Raw genomic sequence first — 23,963 nt, forward strand, 5'->3', positions numbered from 1 at the left:
GAGCTAGTAATTTAATTCCTTAGCTGTTTACCTAAGAGAAATGAAAGCGTATGTCCATAAAAAGACTTTTACTAGAATGTTCATAGCAACTCTATTCGTAACAGGCAGATATTGGGCATGACCCAAATGTTCATCAATAGATTAAAATAAATAAGGAAATTATGGTATACTTACACCACTTAGTGATCAAGAGGAATGACACATGCCAGTAGTATGATCGATCTCAGTCGTCTTGAAACGTTAAATTGAGCAAAAGAAATCAGACACAAAGGGCATATACTATGTGATTCTATTTAAATGCAATTCTCCTACAGGTAAAACTAAGGTCTAGTGACAAATGGGGAATGTGGACACCTGTGAGTGGAAAGAAATATAGTAGAACTTTTGTGATGGAAAATATAGTAGGTTAGGTGGTGTTTACTTGGTGTCAGAACTTATTTAATTTACATTTGAAACCTGCTTTCCATTTTATCATATGTAGTTTACGCTCCAACCTAAATTAAGTGAGGGGGAAAAAAATCAAAGGTGTAAAACTTACATTTTAGAGCAGTAAGGCTGTTGAAAGCCTACTGTAAACTATGTGTAAATGGTATAGGGTATTGGAAAGATGGCAGGGAATATGTATGACATTGGCTCTCAGGAAAAGGTCAAACAGGAAATGCAGACACGCAGCCCCTGAGCCACCCAGGTGTCCCTCATGTGCAGTTTTTAGGGAAGGCAGTTTGGTGATGTGAATCGAAACCTTCATTTACCTCCATTGACCCTGTGATTCTAGCGTACAAAGATACTACTAAAAACAAAACCCCTATGTACAGAACAACATTTGAATTCATCAGTATATTATTTATCATAACAAAACAGTGGAAGCACTGAACATGTCTCAAATTAGTGGATTGCTTAGATAAATAACAGGCCGATTCGGGACAAGGATATTAGGAAGCTATTAAGGATAATAACTTTGCAGAATTGTTAGTGTTCTGCAAGAATGTTTGTGTCATTTATGATGGAACATGAAAAAAGAAAGATACTAACATACATATGTGACTTTAGCATTATAAAATGAAATATTCATGGAATAAAATCTGAAAAGACGTAAAAAAAAAGAATCTAGGTCTGGGTTTTTTATTTTGTGTTTTTTACTCACACGGCTTCTTAAATATTTTAAAATTCTCCTACTACTTGAAATAAACCAAAAAACTAGACATGACTGGCATTATGGTAATGTTCTGTTTAATGAAGGATAATTACTCGGGGTGGTGGAAAAAAGAAAGAAAAAAGTCTTGTCCAAAAGATTAGGCAGTAGTGTGTACATTAAGTATTTTAAGACAAAATAATGTTTTTAAAGGAGATCTCCTTTCCTGAAAATGATTCTGACTTTGTTTCCCTTTTTTTGTTGTTGACCTGCTACCTGTCTCAGTGGCCCTGGTGAAAGAGCTGGCTACTGTGTTCACACTCTTCATAGACTCCGTGATAACAAGACAGCTACTCTTACATTTTAGGTTTTCGTTTGATCTCAGAACATACCCTCTCTCTTCCTTTTTTCACTTCTGTAAAATTGGTACATGCAGAGATGCTTGACATAAGGAAAGAGGCAGTGAGATCCTTATGCAGAAACCTAGATAGGCAATTTCAGGACCAGGAAAAAGAGAATGTTCAATGCTACAGCCATCTCTTAGGATATTTAACTGAATTTTGTATCATTTTCCATATCCTGTTTTTGTCATCAGTGCACGTAGGGCTATTAGCATCTAACAGCGTTAGGTCAGGGATCAGATCAAGTTCATAATTGTTGTTTGGCTTCTAATGGGATGAGTTCCCTTCAAATCTCTATAAATCAAAATCAAAATATAATCTAGTACATTAAAGTATGCCCAAAGATTTTTGTCATAACTGGATAAATATCATTTCGTCAGAGAAAGAATTGAAGGGGTCATGGCTTGTCCTTGTGCCTGTTAGAATGTAAGTTGCATGAGGTCAGGGAATCTGCTGCCTGCAGAGGTACACCTAGCATCTAGAATCATGGTGGGCACATTTTTATGGAATCAGTGTTGACTGAATGAATGACTGAAATAGGTCTAGAATGTGAAGATTTCATTCATTCTCTGTAGCAGGATGGAAACATTCCTCAGATGAAGTCTTTGGTGAGCTCATGTACCAACCATTGATCTTAAGGCTGAACTCACTCACTGGGAAGACTGTAAGCAGTGGGTGAGTCCTACTCTCACAATAAAAGCATAGGTATCTCTCCCACAATAAAAGAAAACTTGACAGGTTGGGTGTCTAATTGTTGCTATAGTCCAGTGACAGGATGAAAATAAATGTGTGTCATCCTGGAAAATTGAGAATCAGATTTTTTTTCTTTTAAGATTTTATTTATTTATTCATGAGAGACAGAGAGAGAGGCAGAGACACAGGCAGAGGGAGGAGCAGGCTCTACGCAGGGAGCCCGACGTGGGCCTCTATCCCAGGACCCCAGGATCACGCCCTGGGCTGAAGGCGGCACTAAACTGCTGAGCCCCGCAGGCTGTCTGAGAATCAGATTCTTTGTCCAAGTGACCACACCAAAGTGCACAGTCTCCTTTGGGTCAAATCTGAGCAGTCAAATACCCGATCTTTGTCTCTTTGAGATCATGACTTCAACAACAGGTGTTATATAATTGAGTAGTAGCTACTACCCCTCTATGATTATTTTATCTGGGAGATGAAGGGTTGGAACATGGTGTCTGAGGCCTTTGATGCTTCTCAGAAACAACAGATGGAAGACTTTAGAGTTGAATTAAAAAACAGCAACTTCGCTTAGGTTGTGTGAAGACAAAGGATTTCAAAGGAATGAAAAATTGATCCGATCCAAAAGCATATGGCCAACATTTTACTTTGCCTTTAAAAGAACAGGTGGGATTGGGAAGCTTTGTGGAAAACTTGGTTTTTCTGGAAATTAATATAGCTAAATTATCATAAAAATAAGGCTAGTAAATTACCTGCTAGGCTTGTACTTTTGAGGGTGCTCAGGGGGAGAAGAGAACGCTCTGTAGAGGAGACAGAAAATATCTGTCAGTCTATCTATGATATGTATTTAAGAGAGAGTGTACAATTGGGGAGTGGCAGAAGGAGAGGGAGAAGCAGACTCCCTGCTGAGCAGGTGTGGGAATGTATCCCAGGACACTGGGATGGTGATCTGAGCCTAAGACGCTTAACCAACTGAGCCACCCAGGTGCCCTGAGCCAGAATATTTAGTTAGAAGGATTTTAAACGTAATGATGGAGGAGACTTATCCCCTATACTACTTAGGAAGCTGGGCATTTTATGTAGTGCTAGTAATTTTTTTTTTTGGTAAAGCTAGGATACCTCTACTGAATTGGTTTCTCTAGCCCTGTCCCCTAGACTTTTATGAGGCAATGCATTTTTCAGCACTCAGGGACGCTGTGCGTTTAGTATCAGCATGTGGCAGCAGACTTGAAGCTAATTTGAAATCCCAAGTAGTAAATAGAGTCCGACCAATGAAGCCCCTTTGTGCTGTTTAATCTGAAATGTAAGGATGACCATATAAGTAACTGTCCAAACCACGATGCTTCTCAAGTAGGAAGTGGGGGTGGGATACTACTTACAGTCGTGCCCAACCCTGTCCCAGGATGTATGGTGCTTTTACCCAGTGGGATTCAAAATTGAATGTGCGGCAGATCACCTAGAGGGTTTGTTAAAACACAGATTGCCAAGCTCCATTCCCAACATTTCATAATTCAGTAGTCCTGGGGTCAAAACGTGGCTTATCTAACAAGTTCACTGGTGCTGTTGATGCATCTTGTCTGGGGAACTACATTTTAGGAACCACTGCCCTATCTAAAAAGGCTCTTTAAGGTGCTCTTATGCAGATGATGTGATTTTCATTTGAAACAAACTCTCCTTATTGTCCAGTTGTCCTCTATTAGAGAGCCCCCTGCAAGTGAGGATACCCATAAGGAGGATGGCAGAAAAAGCTTGTGTTGGCTTCAGCCTCTTATCTCTGGGACTGGTCTGTTCTTGGGATTCCAGAAACTGTTCATCCTGGGAAGTTGAGACAGCTTACTTGATACCAACCTAACTTTCAAGGAAATGCGGAAGCCAAATGACATAAATGTGATTCTGGATTCTTACCAGAGAGATAGAGGCTTAGGAAGCCTCCACCCTAAATTCACTCTAGAGGCAGCACTATTCCTCTGTCTTGCAGCTGACTCCAGAAGGCCGACTCCAGATCTTAGATCTAATATACCTTGTCTCTCTTTTTCCCTTCCTTGCTTCCTTTCTTCCTTTTTCTGATAAGAACAATGTCATATCTAATTATATAGGGATTATATGGTGGTTTTGCTTATTAAGCATTTATTCATTATTTTGCCCTGTCTTTAACTGGCTTACATTGTAGACAGTGTTATTAGTAAGGCAAATGTGAAGTGGGTTTCAGCTGTAGATTGGTAATTCTCAAAGTAAGGACCCCCAGATAAACAGCATCAACTGGGAATTTTACATCAGGGAATGGGACTTAGGGAGCTTGGTAGCCTGGCCTCTTAGAAGGTACTTACTTAGTACCTTGCTTCCTAGTGTACTCACTAGGTATTTTAAATTGCACGTCCCCCCCCCCCCATCTTTCTCCCAATTCTCTTGATTTTAGGAGACTTTTTTCTATTGCTGCCACTTCCCCCCAACTTGTGTTTAAGAATGTCAGGGATCATTGTAATTTATGTTTCAAGTATAGCTTGCCCCCCAGTATATGTTCCTGATATCAGATTGAGCATTCTTATAGCCAGAGAATTATAAGTACTAACCTACAAATATGTGATTGAGGATGAAAGTAGTTGAAGAGGATTTTAGGACCTGCTGATTAGTGATTTGGTGGAGGGGGGTGGAAGGGGAGGGAGTAGGTGTAGCAGTGGTGAAGTTGAATTGATTGAAACCCTGTGGCCTCAGAGCTGCCATGAATGGAGCACAAGTGCTTTCCATGTTCTCAGCGGACTCAGGCTCATGGTGAGATTGGCTGGGTGGCCTTGGTGAGGATGAGTTATGTCTTGTCTACCTGCTTCCTCAAGTGGAAAATGGGCACTACAACATCTCAGCAAATGGTAATTCTTTCTCCATACCCTGTCCACTTCCCCTTATTGGGTCTTCATGCTTTGAGTATCTTGGTTCCCCTCATTTCTTCCTTACCGCACTATTACGGACACGATAGCTCAGAGTTTTTGTGTCTCTTACCAGTTGCGTATGTGTGTGCATACTATTCTATGTGAATTTATATATTTATAGAATTTATTGAAGCATAAAATTCATGTGCTCAAAAATCAACATTATTTTGGTATTTTTATGGTGAGTACATTATGTGTTCTTATTTTTTTAACTTGTCAGTTAAGATCAGGTATTTAAGTTTTTTTAGGGCTAAAAAATTTGTTTCAAGTCTGCTTGTTTTAATAAGATGAATATGTAAACTCTAGTGTGGTGTGAGGAGTTTTTGTTATTTTTGTTTTTTTGGTGTGTTTTTTGTTTTTTTTTTGGGCCAGTGTGATTTTTTTTTTTTTTAAAGAGGTGGGAGGGGCAGAGGGAGAAGAAGAGAGAGAAACTTAAAGTAGCCTTCACGCCCAGCAAGGAGCCTGATTGTGGGGCTAGATCTTATGATCCTGAGATCACGACCTGAGCTGAAATCAAGAGTTGGACACTTAATCGGCTTAGCCATCCAGGTGCCCCCCTCTTCCCCCACTATGTGATATTTTTGATTCCTTGTCTCCATAGGATTAGGTGTACTTTCTTAAAAAAATATTTCTGGGCTAGATGGATTGCATGAGTTTGGTTGAATATGCTCACAGTGTAGATCTGTGTCAATTCCCCTGTGTACAATTTAAATTCATAATGTTTAAAGTATTTGAAATAATTTAGCTGATTAGTCATCTACCATAATAAGTAACATATTAACTCAGATTTTTGCTGTGCTCAGGAGAGATATTTTTGTAGCTTATAATTATCTCCAGAGGCAAATAAATATCATATTAGGTATTATTAGGGTTAAGTTATCCCAGTAACAACGATAAAAGCTTTTACCTATATATGTACATATGGATAATAACTATATTTCTAGGCATACATGCAACTGCAAACAAAAGCACTCACACTAGCTTATAAGCATTGTCATAATTGATTTTATAGTTTTTAGAGGCAATTTTGATACACATTTCGAAGCTTTTAAAATGTTTGTCCTGGATAAATACCTTTTAGGCATTTTCTTTGATAGCTCTTCTTCGCAGATAGATTTTAACAGCCACAACTGGACATCATAAGTAGCCATCAATGATAAAATCTCTCACATTTGGTTTCCCGACTCCGTATGAGCAAATATACTCCCATAGCAACCCATTACAGATCTCAAACAAAAAGTGACTTACTGAGAATGGGGTCATCCGGCGTCACCAGGCCCTGTTGCTGTCAGCTCATAGATCATTTCTGTCCCCATGCACCTTTCACACCTGCTCACATTCTCTCGCCGGGAAGCGGCTTCCTTACCTGCCTGGGGCCCTGCGCCTGCGAGTTCAATTCAGAGTGTCTCAGGGTATGCTCCAGACTAGGCCTGTGCGCCGAGTTCCTGCTCGTCTTCAAGAGCAGATGAAAATCAGGAACTTGACAGAAACCGCAAAATAATAGGTCTCCTGTCACTGCTCAGTTGGTCCATCGGAACTTAAGGCTGGGAAATGGAAACGAGAGAGAGAGAGAGAGAGAGAGAGAGAGAGGGGTTTGGATCTGGAGGGGGGGTTGGATCTCTGGGGGGGGGGGTGTCAGTTGGCCTCTGTGCTACTTCTTTGCCTTCAATGATCCAAAAAAAAAAAAAGCTTGGCTCCCTCCCTCCCCCTGCACCCCCCCATCTTCATGAAAGTTTTTACTACTTTTTTCAACATCCCCACGTCATTTGGCAAATGATCGGCCAGGTGACCTCTAAGTGGGGCTCCCGTGTGAACGTGTAAGCTCCCCATCCACTTGCCCCGGTGCAGGCGGGGAGACGGGGCTCTGCCTGGAGCCTCCCCGCCTCCCCGGCAGGAGCTGGGGCTCCCTGGAAGAGCAGAGGTAGCACTTGAGAAAATCAGCAGCTTGACACCAGCGGCCACAGCTGTGAGGTGAGACGTGCTGCTTCTGTCGCTTTTTTCCGCGCATTAAACTTTCCACGCTGGAGCTTTAGTGACAGGTTGAGAGCGGCGCTTCTGAGCAGCTCCCCGTCTCTCCGCCTTCCGCTTAGCTTGTGCCGCGAACGTTGCTGTTCTGAAAGCAAGAGGCAGGAGCCGCTTCCCAGTTGGAGTCGAGGTGGCGCCGCGCAGTTTGGCGTGTCCCGAAGCCTGTGCTCCAGGATCCCGGCTGACCGGGGCCCCAAGGGCCTGTCACCTGTGTGACCCGGAAGCTGCGTCCTCTGCCGCTCTGGAAGGCTCCTCCTGCGACGCAGGTGTGCTCACTCACTGCCCCGCTGCCAGGGGCCGGGCTCCCGGTGTCACTCGCCGAGTCTGGTTTGATTTAAAAACATCCACGCGCGGTGCCAGCAGTGATTCGTACTTACTCATGTGCTTGTGACCAACCAGGTGCTGCTCTAGATACTTTGTGCGGACCCACCACGTGGTCGGTAGTGTTCCAGACCCCGCAGATGGAGCTGTGACCCCGTCAGACCCGAGTCGTTCCCTTTTCTTATTTTGGGCCTCATTCATAAACTTAATAGTCGCTCTTAATCCTTAATACTCCACGCAGAGGCCCCAGGGGACCCCCAGATGGTTTAGGGACACTTCTGGCTTTGGTCTAGGTGAGGGATCCAGTCTTCTCTGCTTGTTCCTCAGGGCCCCACGCAGTCCTTGCTGATGAGGCCGAGAGCACCTGTGCGCATGCAGTCTTGAGGCTCGTTGGCTTGGGCTGCAGTGAGATGCAGTAGGTAAACACACACAGGTAAGGACTAGCCTCCAGAGCCTGCTTATTCCCAGGCACACTGCACAGTCCTCGACATGCTGATTCAATGGATGATTGGGCATGGGCAGTTGCATAGCTGCAGCTCTCCAGGCTTCCCTGATTTACAGCTGGAGGCACAATTTATTCTCCTGGTCTCAGAAGCACCCATTAACTGCCCCCATGCTCTCCTATGCTTCTTGCATTCACCATGGAGTGCTCTACAAACCCGTTACTGAATGTGCCTGGGAGGAAGTGAAGTTAAATTCCCTGGAGCTGCTCCTTCTGGTAGTAGGTCTTGCTAAGTCCAATGCCAAAGAGCCCCATCTGGGTGGTCACGTGATGGCTAGTAGTCTAGATCAGCGAGGTAGATCCTATTTAAGATCCTCAGGGATTAGGGAATTGTGAGGTAAAGAGCTCCTGGCCCCCCTGCAGGGGGTCAGCTGCCATGTGGCCAGAGCTTGTCAGGGTCCATTGGATGAGCCACTATAATCAGAAACTTATATGCTGATCGTGTGCATTGTTTTGAACACCTTATGTACTTAAAGTCACTGAGTTCTCATAACTCGCATGAGCTAGTTATGCCCCATCGTTTTTCTTAAGAGATGAGGAAACTGAGGCACAGGGCTGTTAGGTCCAGAGTTCTTAGAGCTGGGAGTTGGACCTGGCAGAGCAGCTCTTGGAACCTATGGTCTTGACTACAGTTTTAGGTCTCTCCTGATTTTGCATGCTGTTACCTAAATCAAAAACTTTTCAGATTAATGTAAGCCTAATAATGTCTGGTGGGCCCAACAAAACCTGACCGTGCGCTGTATTTGGCTTGCGGGGAGGCATTTTGTGGCATCTGTCCCATTATTGTATTGGCAGGTGGCAGGGCAAAGAGGGGAGAGCTGGGGGGACCCGAGGAATTACTCATCGCCCAGGATTGGATCAAAACACAAATACACTCAACTGAAGAGCACCTTCTTTGTATTAGATCCTTTTACAGCCAATTCACAAAGGAACCATTTAAGGGGTGACTGTGCCTTTTTAAAGATGAGAAAATAGAGCCTCGGGAAACTTCAGTTGTTCAATCTAGGAGGTGGCAGGACTGGACTTTGGAGCCAGTCTTGAGAGCCAGCGTTAGGCTTCCTTCCCCATGTCCTTCCCAGTGGGTGTTTCCTCAAGCAGATGAACACTCAGCACAGAGGCGTGAATCCATGAAGCATCTGAATCGGGCTCACTGCGACATTATGTGTTGGTAACACAGGAAAGAGATTTTCTCATCAAAAACTGCTGAATGTATGCACATAGAGAATTTTAGCGTGAGGTGAGGAATGTCAGGAGGGTGAAGGCAGACAGATGAAGTGGTGCAGGTGCTCAGGACTGCAGAGGCCAGGGCAGGTGGTAGAGGAAGAAGTTAAGTCTGGACTTGCCTTGGAATTGGGGCAAGATGAACATGTAAGTCTCTAAGAACTTGGCAATTTATCTGTTCATCTTGTGATCTGAAGACCACATGTCTCAAGATTATCGGCCTTAGTAGAGCTTTTAGCCAAAGGACCTTACCAACAGGGCAGCTAGGACAGGTCTTGGGATTCCCATCTTTCTGTGCCTGGAAGACTTTTAAAGGACACACCTCTTCCCCCCTCCTAGGCCTCTGGATACTCACCTAGGGACCCTGAGTGGTTCTGACCTTTTGAAGTCATTATGTCTATATCTGACTGGCCATCAACAGCACCTGAGGACCTTTAAAAATGCAAATTCCAAGACCCTGCTTCATAGGAACCAAATCAAAATCCTAGTGTTTTTGGCTCAGAAATCCTTTTGACCTCATGCATAGTGGGAGGGAGAATCTCAGGCAGATTCCCCACTGAACAAGGAGCCCAACATGATTCAGGGCTTAATCCAGTGACCCCGAGATCATGCCCTGAGCTGAACCCGACTGAGCCCCGGGGCACCCCAGGAATCTGTGTTTTCCAGATGTGTTCAGGTAGTTCTGAAATGTGGCCAAGTGTGAGCATCCCTACCTTCCTGTTTTGGAGCTTCTGATTTTATAACATTTGGAGGAACCTTCATCTTCTGGGCAGATGCCCTCCCTCTCAGTCGGTCCTGTCTGTTCAGCTCACTCCAGCTGCTGGGATGCGTGATCAGCTGCAGCTCTAGCTTTGGACAGCCATGCAGACGTGTGCCGTGAGAGCAGAAATTTAATGGTCAGAGTCCCAGTAGGATGGTGGTGATGATGGAGAATTCGTACACCTGGTGAGAGAATAGGACTAGAGCAGCCAAAGATTAGGTGAAACCCAAGGAGGAAGGAAGAATGTGGAAAGGGGCTCATGCAACAAAAGCAATGATGTTTGGCTTCTCCTGAGTCTTAGCTTTATATTTAGATCAATTCTCTTCATCAGTTTTTTCCTCCACTGGATGCAAATGCATGATGTAAATCTGTTCTCATACCGTCTACCGTTACTCTTTCTTTTTAGGAAAGTCTTAGGAGTGGAGTCTTTTTTTTGCGTACCTCACTGTGTCACTCATGTTTTGAAAACTGGCACCAGCTGTCCCAGAGTGTGGAGCTTATGGGAAACACGGGCATGTTTGTGGATGACTCCGAAATATATTCTTTGCAGGATTGATAATTGGGCCTGCCACCATTTTGTATTTCTTTGAGGAATATGCTGGACCTTTTTTGGATATGCTTAAATGTGAAGATTATCTTTTTTTTCCCCTCCCAAGGTGAAGATTATCTTGTACACATTTTTCTCTCTTGCAATTGGAAATAAATGTCTTATTAGTGTCGGCCAAAATATTTTATCTTGATAAACTATCGATGATACCTTCATGTATTTTAAAAATTATTTTGTTGTGTTGAGTAACACACATAATAAGCTTTACTCAACGCTAGATACCTAACTCAATACAAAAATTAATAGTAAAATAACGATCATATTAATAATAATAAATAATAGATAGGGAGAGAACATGTTCCCTGCTTTAAGTATTCTCACTATCAAAAAAAAGAAATGAGGAGCTCCTCTGTGGCTCAGTTAGTTGAGCTTCCGAATCTTAGTTTTGGCTCAGGTCATGATCTCATGGTCGTGGGATGAAGGCCCATGTCCGGTTCTGGGCTCAGCATGAAGTAGACTTGAGGTTCTCTCTGTCTCCCTCTGCTCCATACCCCCACCCCCAACTCCTGTCCATGTGCACACACATGGTCTCTGTCTCATTTACTCACTCTCTCAAATAAATTCTTAGAAAACCCGAAAGATAATCAGTGTTTTCTTCTATGCCAATTTGATTTATGCTACGTAATTCTATGTTCTGCAACCCCTTTCTATTTCTTTTTGTGGAACCCTAAGAATAAAGTACTGTAGGACTTCATCATGATTAATGTTTTTCTCAGGAGCTTCCACCTACCCCCGAGATGATGGCCACCCCCCACCGCTCAGCCCCCCATGCTCACAGGCACACATACACTTCCTTTCTCCAACACTGTCTCAGGCTGTACTCTGCTTTGTCAGTGGTTATATATAAACATCCCTTGTGTATTTGTACTACAAATAGAGTGGGTTTAACACACGTAATCCCCAAAAATCTCTGTTATTGTTTCCATTCAGTTTCCATCCAGCCTGGTGTCAACTGCCCTTAAAAGCTGACTTTTACTTCTTGGTTCTATAAATGTCCTATTTTGTTCTTTACCCCAAAAATCTATTCAGTAAGGTACAAAACCTGCTTCAAAAGCTTTGCTATTGCTTTATCCCAGATTTTCCTCATTTGTTTCATTGGATGGTAAGACACACTAGTGTACTTTGCTTTTTCTTGACTTGCTGTCTTGGGGATCTACTCCTGTTAACCTGATCTAGAAATTCCCTTTTCTTTATTCATAGTCCTGTAGTATTATTCTATAGTTTATTTAATCAGTCCCTATTGATGGGCCCTTAGATGGGTATGAACATTTTCAATGAATTTATTTTAACCGTAGCAGCTATTTACTGGATTACATCATTTTAAAAGAAGTTAAATGTTTTTGCTGACAAGTGATTTATGATTGTGTGTGCATGTTGGAGGTGCGTGACTCCATGCAGGATTCTGTTGGACATTGAGGAATATATTGAGATAAGAATTACAGAGGATTTTAGTATAAGGCCCAATAGGAGCATTATATGAATTCACAGAGATAATTAAAAGAAGTGAGTTTGTAAGTGGCTCTCTATAAGAATCTGTGAAGGAGGTGGTCTTTTTGGTTCTTATTAAATGGTTCTTTTATTTATAGAATGGGGTGAAGTTCAATCTGGGATTTAAAAAAAAAAAAAAAAACCAGTGAGGGTACCATGGATGGAAAGTCAGCCAGCGTGGGGTGGCGCATAATGTGGTGGATCTTGTCGTGCCAAGGAGTTCATAATAGAGGATGACATGAATTTTTTTGTACTTTGTAGTAACGTAATTGATGTTGTGCTTTAAAATGTATAATCTGGCAGGAAAACTGAGTATATACATGCGTTTCTGTGTTTCTCTATGTGAAATATTAAATCCTGCCAAGGTCAATGCGTTGAGAATAGTGGAGTGGTAGCAATTATGTCATTAAAACATACTTAGCTTTATTTCAAAACTATGCTTTTTGTTCATTTATTTATTTTTAACTTGGAGTGACAGGCACAGACATTCGTTGGCAGTTGTGTATTATCTGAGAATTATGATGGAGGAGCAGATTTTTGGTATGGTACGTCCACCTTCTGGTAGGACAACAGTAGTTACACTTTATAATGTGCGTTGATTTACACAATATTTATATACTTTGTGGACACTGTACATTACCTCACTTTGGGGTGGGCACTCATGTTCAGTCATGCATTGAATAACTTGTCCCAATTAGTTGAAGTGCTCAAACAGATCTTCTGTGTGGTTAGTATTAGATTGCATTTAACCTTAGGAATCAAAAGGCATGAAGTTCAGTTGATGTTATTAGCAAAGAATTAAAATTGGGAGTGTTAACTGTTACAAAAACAAAAAGTTTAGTGCATATGTATTTCCTCTTCTCTGTATAGTTTCTTGGAAAGATAATGAGGAAGTAGAAGAGGGCATTTTCTTTTAGATCTCCAGGTCTCTGCAATGCACCCATTTCTCATAATCATCATAGTGTTCCCATTGCCTCTCACGACTTGCCTCCACTGTCACTGTCCCCGAAAGTGTCCCTGATACCTTGGGTGTGTTAGTCTGTGTTTTTATAAACCGTCAGACTAGAATGGGGAGTGGCTGTCCTTGTTGGTTTGTGTTGGTATCCCCCAGTGCCCACTACCATAGTAGGCAATCAGAAGTGTTGAGGGAATTTATGTTTTTAAAATATGGAGAGGCAGAGGAGATCCCCGATGGGAAGCTCTGATCTTGTGGGTAAAAAGAAGTGAGATGATATAATTAATCTATAAACAAGGACTGTGAATATTCTTAAATAGTATTATCTCGGGGGCATTGTGTAATCACTTGTATCTGCACGTTTTTGAGCCCCTTCTTTGTAGGTTTCTGAACCCCCGATCTGTATATGGATGCATCCTAGGTCAGGCAACGGAGAGGATTTAAAAGACCCTGTATTTTATTTAGTGCTCTAACTGCTCAACTCCTTAGTAAATTGTTCGAACAAGTTAGGAAAATGAGCCTTGAGAAATCACTGGGAGAGGAATCATTGAGCAGGAATGAGTCTTAAGAATGTAGAGAATGACTTCATTTCTATTAAGGTAAACTTTCCCAGAGTTCTGATAAACAGATGCTACTAGTTCATGCTGTCGTGGGTGTTGTGGGAGGCGTTTGTCCTCGCCAGTTTAGGGGAAGGTTTTGTGGCCTGTCTTCAGAGAATTTGACTGAGGTTAACTGCAGTCAGAGGAAGTGTTGTGGGTGATCATATGCAGTTTCCTTTTTCTATTTTTCACCCAAAGAGTAGGCCACACCCCAAATTATGTGGCATCAGTCTTCTGTGTCCAGCATGCTGAAGTTAGCTAGGCATCCTTGTTTGTACTTCGGGAGGTTGTGAGGGTTTGTGTGGTTATCTCTGGCAATCTGATTTCCTTGACAGCTGGGCTGAGAAATTCTTTGTGGTTTTAAGCAATTAATGCTGTAGAGAGCTGTTCATAATTTAAACACAGCAGTGACTCTTAGGCTGTTTTGTATGGACCCGTTAGCATAATCGGAACAAAGAATCAGTGAAGTCAAATTTCCATGTTTCATCCTTCCTGCTGCCCTATCATCCTCAAGGATCAGGGCATCGGTTGAATGAAGACATGTGGTTCGGCTGGTGGAACTTAATCATGACTGGAGGGCAACTCAGATCCCCCCCCCCCCTTTTTTTTTTTTTTTTTTTTTTGCTTTCGTAGCCTGGGGTTTTAGCGTTTCTGCGGGAGCATCACAGACTTCCTGCAGGTGGTGTCTATCTAGTCCTGTTGTGGAAGTGAGGGACATCTGGGCCTCCTGCCCAGCCTGTTTGTTTACTGTCTCCATGGAGGCCTCTGCCTGAGAAGCCTGAATGCAACTTCCATCTCTCAAATCTGTTGAACTCCTACAATCATGGATCTTGTTCTAAGTCGTTGATCCTGCTAGGAAAGCTTCGTGACGGTTTTGCTGCGGAGGATGGAAAGGATTTATATTCGAGAATGTGTTCCTTCAGGAAGCAAAATGGGCTAGATTCTTTCTTGTGGCATTACACAGAACTGCTGGCAACAAATACGAACCTAGAAACCCCCACCCGCAGTCCCAGGAAGCATCCATTAGAGACTTCGTGTTGAATAGTTGCTAACTCAGCATCCAGGGTTTCTTTTTAGCAACTGGATGGAAGAAGGTTCACAGTGGGGCTTCTGGTTGAGGAGATGGCTGGATTCCTTGATTTTTTTTTTTTTTCCTTGTTAGGTATTTCCTCATACAGACATGAGTTTTCCTGTGTCATAAGGGTGGAGGCCATAGGTCCTATATCCTGATTTGCCCTGGTTACACCTGTTGTGCATCAGTAAGTGACTCTTTCACTCTCAAAAGTATCCAGGTTTCGACAGCGAGTTATATGCTCATCTTAATTATAAGAAAATGGAATGATCAAATATGCATGATTGATTGGCTTCCCCTAACTTTCTCTTAGCAGTGAGTATTATCTTTCATGTTTATTAGCGAAATTATTGAGGCTTTAGCTGAGAACTTCTCAACTTAAAGCCCCGCCTTAGTTGCAGTGTTGATGTAATTTCTTTCTGTTAATTGCATTTGGTAGCATAAATAATTAACAAGGCTTTCAGTGGTATTAGTACTAGTTTGAGGTATTTCATTTCAGTATCAATCCATGGTTAAAACCTGAGCTTCTAGAGTCCCACTGGCAGAGTCCAGACCTCAGAAACAGCCTTTGTGAGCTCTTCGACCTTGGGAACATTACTAAACCTCTTCATTTCTCACATGGAGGTAATGCTAGTGCTTTCTCAGGCGTTTGTCTAGCAGGCGGAATGGATGGATTCAGATGGATTCAGCTCAGGGGGAGTGCCCGATAAATGTTTGCTATTTTTATTTCATCAGAAAACAACCAGTGTACAAGTACTAGAAAATAGTATGCCAGAGGTGGGGAAGGAGCAGAAAATGCAAGGCCCCAAGCAGTAGTGCCATTAGTTTAAAGTCTGACAGTTGTTTGTTTTCTTCCCTCAGCGTGGCACACAGTTGGGATCTAGGTCTGCCCCACTCCCAAGTCCTTGCTTGTCTCGGAGACCACATAGCCTCCCTCTAGGTCTGGGCTAAGCTGAGTGCAGGGCCTGGTGGGCCAGAGGCCCGGACTGTCCATATCAGAGGGTGTTACCGGGAGTGAGGGAAGGTGGGGTACTCAAATTTAGAATTCAGGTGCTTGGGTAGATAGTGGTGCTGTTAACCGAGTTTAAGGGGTAAGGAGCCTTCCTGAGGTGGGGAGAGAAAGTGATGCAGTCTAGGTAGCAGCATGGACTTCTTGGCTTCCTGACCTGCTGCCAACCCTTCATTTCCCAGCCGTTCTCCTTTAGCTGGTGTGCCTTTCAGTTTCCTCATCTGTAAAATGGAGATATCTACTTCTTGTTGTGGGGACTAAACATTTTTATGTAGAGTGCTTGGGGCAGTGACTGGGTAAGCATTCTATAAGATTTGATCATCATTATTACGATCTTTGTCAATTTATTTTTAAAGAGGAAGGAAGAGAGGGAGAGGCAGAAGGGGAGGGAGAAAGAGAGAATCTTACAAGCAGACTCTATGTCCAGCACAGAGCCCGACATGGGGCTCGATCTCACAACTCTGAGATCATGACTTGAGCTGAAATCAAGAGTCAGATGCTTAACTGACAGAGCCACCCAGGCGCCCCATTTTGATCTATTTTTAACCTGTTATTTTAGGGCCATTTACAGTTAATATAGGTGTCTTTCAGGTAGTATTGGCAGAGAACACATTTGACTTTAAGCAGGCCTCTCTCTAATGAAGCTTGCATGCAGACTTCATAGGAATCACTCTTTTTACTGTTTTTGTGATTATGAAGAAATGGGAGTAAAAAAGATTGCCTTATTACTTGTTAATTTATGACTATCATGCTATCTCTTCTAAATTTATTTAGGCCTTATTGGTATCTAAAGGCCTGGGGTTTTATATTGACTGAAACCTTAGATATATTCTTCTCTCTGTCCACTGATGTTTCAGGAACCTGGATCCGGGTTCTCAGTGAGGGAGTACTACACAGGGGGCCACTTTGTCAAACATGCAGTTGTTTTTGTCCTAGTATTTGGTGGAAGGGCTGTGGATGCTTAATATCTTACAAAGCCTGAGGCAGTCAGTCTTTGAACCATGAAGAATTGCTCCATGCTTCTTGTGGGAATAGCCCATTAAACTTTCCCATCAGTGAAAAAACTGTTTATAAAAATCTGAGCCCAGAATTTAAGTCTGTTTTACATATAAAGCATCTTTGTCTGCTTTAATATACAGCTCACGTATCCAGGAATATAAATACTGTCTAGAATATTTATATTCTTTTTTTTTGGTAATCTCCAGAATTATGCATCATTTTAGAATGTCACATCACCCACAGTGGTAATGTTGATGGCATTTGGGTCACAAGTAACATTTACAACTGTTGAATTCACATAATTGAATATACAGATGCAAGCATCTAATCACTTTATTGAATGAATTAATGATATTTGATATTAAGTTCTATATCATTTTATGAATTCTTCCTTTTCTATTTTTCTTTAGGGTTATGTTTATGGTCACACATACGTATATACACATTGACAGACAGTCCTTGGTTTTACATTTCTGACATACACTTATTTGAATTATCATAATTTAGTTAAGTAATGCCAGTTTCCCAGCAACTGTCCAAATTTCAGTTACAATAATGTATGAACTCTGAGTACCTACGGAAAGTACAAACTTGGCTACTAGCTCTGTAATCCACAGTTGCTCATATAAATAGTATACACGTATCAGAGTCAGGAGCCAATCACGTCACTGCTTTCAGTGTTTGTCCGTGATTGGTATCTGCACATCTCTTATTCAGGTCACGCATAGGCAGCAAAGCGTGTTGTTGTGCAGCCTCCTTGTGTGCTAGAGATAACCCTCTTGACATTCTACAAAACTGGATGATCAGAAGCGAGAGTTAACTAGCACAGATGAAGGAGTGGCAAAGAAATGAAAAGTGATAATGCAGACAGTGAAATTCAAACCGTGTGTAAAGAGAGTTTGAGAAGAAATAGCTGACTGGGAATTTTGAGCCTCTCGCATGCAGCCAGAGGAACTTAGTGCAGGTGATCTTACTGACATCAGTGGAAAAGTGATTGTGATGGAAAGGATGCGATGTCCCAGAGTAAGTGATGCTGGCAAGAAACTTCACAGAAAGGAACTAACTCCAAAATAATGACTCTTCCAAGCTATCCGAAAGTCAGAGCGTTCCTTTCAGAAGTCGAAGTGATATAAAGCGAAGAAGCAGTTACCATTAATTTATGTGGGAATAACATTAACGGACTAAAAAAATAATGTCTCTTGAGACTTAAACTTCAGGACACATCTTGCTAAGGGATGCACAAAAATCAATTGAGATAAAGCACAGATGCTCACTGATATGGTTCAGAATCTCCATGCCTTGCTACTGAGATGCTGGGTGTAGTTCCTGGGGGAAGGAGCTTGGTAGGACCCTGCTCACTGCTCATGACTTGCTGTCTCTGTAACAGTTTGATGCAAAATGAATGCTGACTGCTCTTTCTGCCTTTCACCTTTTATTCGTAAAAGTGGAAATCCTCTTTGGATTTCCCTTGGTAAGCAAGAATAGGTACTAATGGTACTTCATAACAGTGCTGTAATGGGAACTTTCAGAAAGTAGGAATACCTATAATTCATAATTTTAAAAGCTCAAAGAATAAAATGTTGGAAGCTATTAACAGGAAGGTGACAGTTCTACAAGGCATAGAAAAAAAATGCTTACTCTACGTTGTAAATTATATACTAAGGAGGCAAGCACTACTCTTTTAGTGGTTTCTTTTGTCCCCCACAAGGAAATAAGACATTTTAATTTTTGCAATTTTTTTGCAATTTTAATTTTAAATTGTAATTGTTTGCAATTTTAATTTTTTTGCAAAAATTTTTAATATTTGCAATGTTTTAAATCTAATATTATTATTCCCCTATTTTTATGACCAACAATAAGAACATTTTTAATGTTTTGACACATTTTTTTAAAAGATTGTAAAACATTTTTTCTGTTGATGAAATTGCAGTTTCAGTTTTGCACAGTTATTTTTATGGTCCCACACTACTATGCAAAGTGGTGTGTGTGTGTGTGTGTGTGTGTGTGTGTGTGTGTGTTTGCAATTGTATGTGTAGACAGATCATATCATCATATCATCTATGGCTTCTATATTCATGTACTAAAAATATATGGAATCATTCACAAAAAGAGTGCTTTGGGTTTGATAAAATTTAGAAGCTTGGATCTAGATATTTCAAATCTATCTATCTATCTATCTATCTATCTATCTATCTATCTATCTATTATTTATTTATGAGAGATGGAGAGAGAGGCAGAGACACAGGCAGAGGGAGAAGCAGGCTCCATGCAGGGAGCCCGACGTGGGACTTGATCCTGGGTCTCCAGGATCACGCCCCAGGCTGAAGGTAGCTCTAAACCGCTGAGCCACCTGGGCTACCCAGATATTTCAAATTTATATAGTGTAAATGTTCAGTCTGATACACATTTCCTTTTATTTATTTATTCTTCTCTTGCTTTAATGGCGATATTTCTCTGGCCGCATAAAGCAACATCTAAAAATTTAAGGACACATATGATATGGTATAGGCCCTTTGAAAAACACATAGAGATATTTATTATTGGTAGTTGATAGGTGCTTTCAATTTTATTGAAGATATATTTTGTATTATATATATGTATAAAGTATATATATATATATATATAAATAAAATTTTTCTGTAGACTAATAGTAACCATTTTAAGCACAGAATGTGATTTTGAAAAACCGTCACAGATTAAGGAGCTGAGTCGCATTCGTTATTGTAAGTCTATTAGCTCTAGTTACACGTGCTATGTGTTTGTTTGTGTATCTGTGTAGGTAAACAAGTACAGAGTGTCGTTGGAAAGTCTTGTGTATAACATTTAAACCAAGATCTAGAATTGGAAGCTTTGGGAAATCTGGTGACTACTCTGGACCCTTGCTTGTAAGTCAGGCTGATTTAATCAGACATGGGGCTCATTTCTCAGAGATGCTGTGGAGACTGGTGAGACTGCAACCACTGGATATTCTCCAGCATTATTCAAAGAGAAATTTGCCACTTATATTAAGAATGTTTGCCTATGAAACTGTTTGAAATCGAGGAATTTGCAATTTATGTTCATATCTTGAGTATTCAAATGAAAAGAGTATGTGCTCTGACAGCTACATTATACCATTTTTGCATTTTAGATAATTTCGTATCACAGTTTATAAGAGAGACTTAACATTCAAAACTTATGTTGTCATTTGAATACCATGAGTTTCTTTTTTTTTTTTTAAGATTTATTTATTTATTCATGAGAGACACAGAGAGGCACAGGCAGAGGGAGAAGCAGGCTCCCTGTGGGGAGCCCGATGCGGGACTTGGTCCTGGATCCCGGGGTCAGGTCCTGAGCCAAAGGCAGACACTCAACCACTAAGCCACCGAGGCTTCCCTGAGTCTCTTAATAATTAAAAATTTTTAACACTAACTTGTTTATTTCCCCCTTCAACTCTAATTAAGATTTTTTTGTATTTTAGAAACTACAGATAAATTGTTATTAATTAAAAATTTTACTGCACATAAATTAGGAAAGAAAAATAAATCAGTATTTCTAATGTTTCCCTTGTGAAATCCGTGTATATTTTAGCCTGTTTAAGTTATGTCCTTTTTACAACTGTTAAGATAGCTTCCTGTAGATCTTACTTTCTTCAGTCGTTTCATGAATTTTACCACTAGATGGTGATAGAGGGCTGGGGGGTATGGTAAATAATTTTGCATTTACCAGATGTTTGTATTATGCTGAAATTAGAAAATGTTTGATTCTAAGAAATATTTAAGCTTAGAATTCACTTGGGGGGGGGCACCTGGGTGGCTCAGTCAGTTAAGCATCTGCCTTCAGCTCAAGTCATGATCCCAGGGTCCTGGGATCGAGCCCCACATCAGGCTCCCTGCTCCATGGGCAGCCTGCTTCTCCCTCTCCACCACTTGTGTGCGTATGCTCTCTCTCAAATAAATCTTTTTAAAAAAGAATTTACTTAGGGATATTGAAATATTTTATTTTTCATCATGATATAGTGTCCTACTTAATCTCCACCACTTGTGTGCGTATGCTCTCTCTCAAATCTTTTTAAAAAAGAATTTACTTAGGGATATTGAAATATTTTATTTTTCATCATGATATAGTGTCCTACTTAATCTCCATCCCCTATTTCCTCTATTCCATTCCCCCCAGCCAACTACTCTCTGATAGCCCTCAGTTCTCTAAAGTTAAGAATCTGTTTTCTGGTTTGTCACTCTCTCTCTCTCTCTCTCTCTTTTTTTTCTTTGCTCATTTGTTTCTTAAATTCCATATATGAATGAGATCATATGGTATTTGTCTTTCTCTATTTCACTTAGCATTATACTCTCTAGCTCTGTGCATGTTGTTGCAATGGCAAGATTTCATTTTTAATGGCTAATTAATATTCCATCATGTATATATACCACATCTCCTTTATCCATCTATGCCATGGACACTTGGGCTGATCCCATAATTTGGCTATTTTAAATAATGCTTCAATAAACAGGAGTGCATATGTCCCTTTGAATTAGTCTTTTGTATTTTTTTGGGTGAATACTCAGTAGTGTAATTCCTGGATCATAGAGTAGTTCTATTTTTAAGTTTTTTAAGGAAATTTTATATTGTTTTCCACATCAGCAGCACCAGTTTGCATTCCCACCAACAGTGCAAGAGAGTTCCTTTTTCTCCACATCCTCGCCTTATGTTTTTGAATTTAGCCATTCTGACAGGCATGAGGTGATACCTTATTGTAGTTTTGACTTCTATTTCCCTGATGTTGAGGAATATTGAGCATCTTTTCAGTTGAAGGATTGTTTTAAATATCACGTTGCACAATTTTTTTTTTTTAACATGATATGTCCTTAGTAAGTATTTATTAATTTGCTAGCTGTTGTCTTAATGGTGTTTGGTCTGGGAGGAAACCAGGATTTATAAAATATAAGTGATCCCCAAACCTTATTGTCTCTTTGTTTTCTTATTTTCTTTCTGTAATATTATTTTTTCCTAGTAGATCAGATTTCCTCATGGAGGTTACAAGTTTCTGTTTCGGCCGCGTTATCTTTGGCACGTGTGTGCACGCAAATGCACAAACACAATTTTGCCTTAGCTATTTAATATAAGTTTATGGATTTTTGTGGTGACCCTTCCCTTGATTAATTGAGAAGCAAAATACTGGTATACCATATGGAAATGAGAATAGAATGGTATAAACAGTATAATGAATATAATGGAGTTAATAATACACACACTAGCAGATTTCCTACAAGATCAGTTTAAGTTGTAGGAAAAATAGAAAATTAAAAAAAAATTCTCTGAATAGGTTTCTCATCTGCATAAAAGGGAAAATAACTAAGCTATTTACTGCTATCTGAGAGGATCCTGAAAGTTTCTGTAAGAAATTTTAGATTCCAAATCATTTTCAGATTACCAATAAATTTTTTATTAAATTTTTTATATTTAAAAAAATCTATTTATTTGAGGGAGAGAGGAAGCAAGAAAGCATGAGCAGGGGGAGAGGCAGACGGTGAAACAGGTGTCCCGCTGATCAGGAGCCCCAGGTGGAGCTTGATGCAGTCAACAGCATAAACATTCACATTGAAGCGGGTAATATCATTTTGAGATTTTTTGACTGGGAGCTGTGATGCAGTGCAGAGAAATAGGGGATAGAAAGGATAAGATACATTATCTGAGGCTATTTTCCCAGCCACGCTGTTGCTCCTTCTTTTTATGTAGTGTAGCTGTAACTCATCTTGGGCACCGTGGGAAGAATGAAGAATGGAAGAAGGACTTAGTCTTTCAAAGTGCCTTTTCATTTTAGCTGATCTAAAACACAGTTTATCTTAACCTAGCTAGCGGTGCACAACGGAGAGTAGGCTATGCCGATGACCAAATGAGGTGTGTATTAATTAATGTAATAGTGTGCCCCTAGGATTTATGAAATTGGAAACTTGATGGAGAAATGGGAATTTCAGTAGAAGTCCTCCAGTAATTATTTTAAGCAGTTTGCTACCAATCCGTCTACCAAGCCTGACTCACCTACTAGGAATGTAGGAGTACCCAAATTCTGTTGGTGTTCTACATGATGGTAGTCACACAAATAAGGGCATAAGTTATTCTTGTGCTCTTATTTCTGTGCACTTCAGCTTTAAGAATTGTGCAGATAGTTTACAAGAGTCTAATAAAATACTGCACTGTGTTACGCATGTGTCGGCTTTGTTGTCTCTTTGACCATATTTGTCAGCCAACTGGCAAACATACTTTCAGTTCTCCTGTTTTAATGCTTGCCTCGCTCCTCATACAGTGTGAGAGACAAATGAGGCACCTAGTACTCAAGCAGCTGATGGCTTTGAAAAGAATGAAGGCCTAAGGGTATCTTGTAGAAGAAAATCTTCTAAGATTAAAAATGTTCCCTGGGTGCTTTTTTTGTAATCTATTGCACTCTGTCCTTTAACTTAAGGTGATATTTTCAATCTAATGAGAACGGTATTAAAGGAAAAACTATTTTGCTAATAGTTTTTCTTTTTCTTTAGTAGGCTCCACACCCAGTGTGGAGTCCAACATGGGGGCTTTCACTCACAACCCTGAGATCAAGACCTGAGCTGAGATCGAGAGTCAGATGCTTAACTGATTGAGCCACCCGGGAACTCCAATTTTTCTAAAATAAAGAATATTAAGTGGATTTTTGGCAAGCCACATATATTTATTAACCAAACCTCCATCTTCTCGTCTCTACCCTTGCCCCTTGAGGATTTAGCAGCAAAGCACTACAATAATGGCAAATGTAGTGTTTTACCCAAGATCCACTTCTCTTAAGAGTCACATTTTTTTCCTCTCTCTGAAATAGCCTAAGTTTAAAATCAGTTAACCGAATTCAGTCTTTGAAATACATCGCTCAAAAGATGGAGTTGAATCTTCTCCATCTTACCCCACACTACAAATTTCTTCTAATGTGCGTAGACATTTGTAAATATGGTGAAGGGATGATGGCCAAAGGTCGTACGTGTTCACAGATGGAATGACAGAAGGCTCAGCAATTAATATGTATTCAGTTATATCAGAAATAAATGAACCCAAATGTTCAACCTTACAGCCACATAGTTTTTTTCTCTAAACTTTCTCTTTTTTCCAAAGTGGCTTCAAAGCAGCATTTCCTGGCAGATGGCTGCAGTGCACCGGCATTGCCCTGGCATTCTCTGCTCTGCAGTCTGCTCCTAGGACCCGAGTCACCAACCTGTCACTCAGCTACACACCGCCTCTTGCCTGTCTCCCTCTT

At 40.8% G+C, this 23,963-nt stretch overlaps 2 protein-coding genes across 9 annotated transcripts in view; one reads left to right on the top strand and one right to left on the bottom strand.

Moving 5' to 3' along the window:
- The window catches only part of P2RY14 (purinergic receptor P2Y14), a 51,741-nt gene extending 45,087 nt beyond the window's left edge, over positions 1-6,654 (bottom strand). The window contains exon 1 of one of the 2 annotated variants that reach the window (XM_049099607.1): positions 6,517-6,654. The gene's annotated coding sequence lies outside the window, so the exon portion shown is untranslated. Of the gene's footprint in view, positions 1-6,398 lie in introns of both variants that reach the window. The other variant, XM_049099605.1, reaches the window with a different exon arrangement.
- The window catches only part of MED12L (mediator complex subunit 12L), a 323,628-nt gene that overhangs the window by 163,427 nt on the left and 136,238 nt on the right, over positions 1-23,963 (top strand). The window lies entirely within an intron of this gene.

This window comes from Canis lupus, chromosome 23 (genome assembly GCF_003254725.2).
Source record: "Canis lupus dingo isolate Sandy chromosome 23, ASM325472v2, whole genome shotgun sequence".
In the NCBI taxonomy this organism is placed as follows: Eukaryota; Metazoa; Chordata; class Mammalia; order Carnivora; family Canidae; genus Canis; species Canis lupus.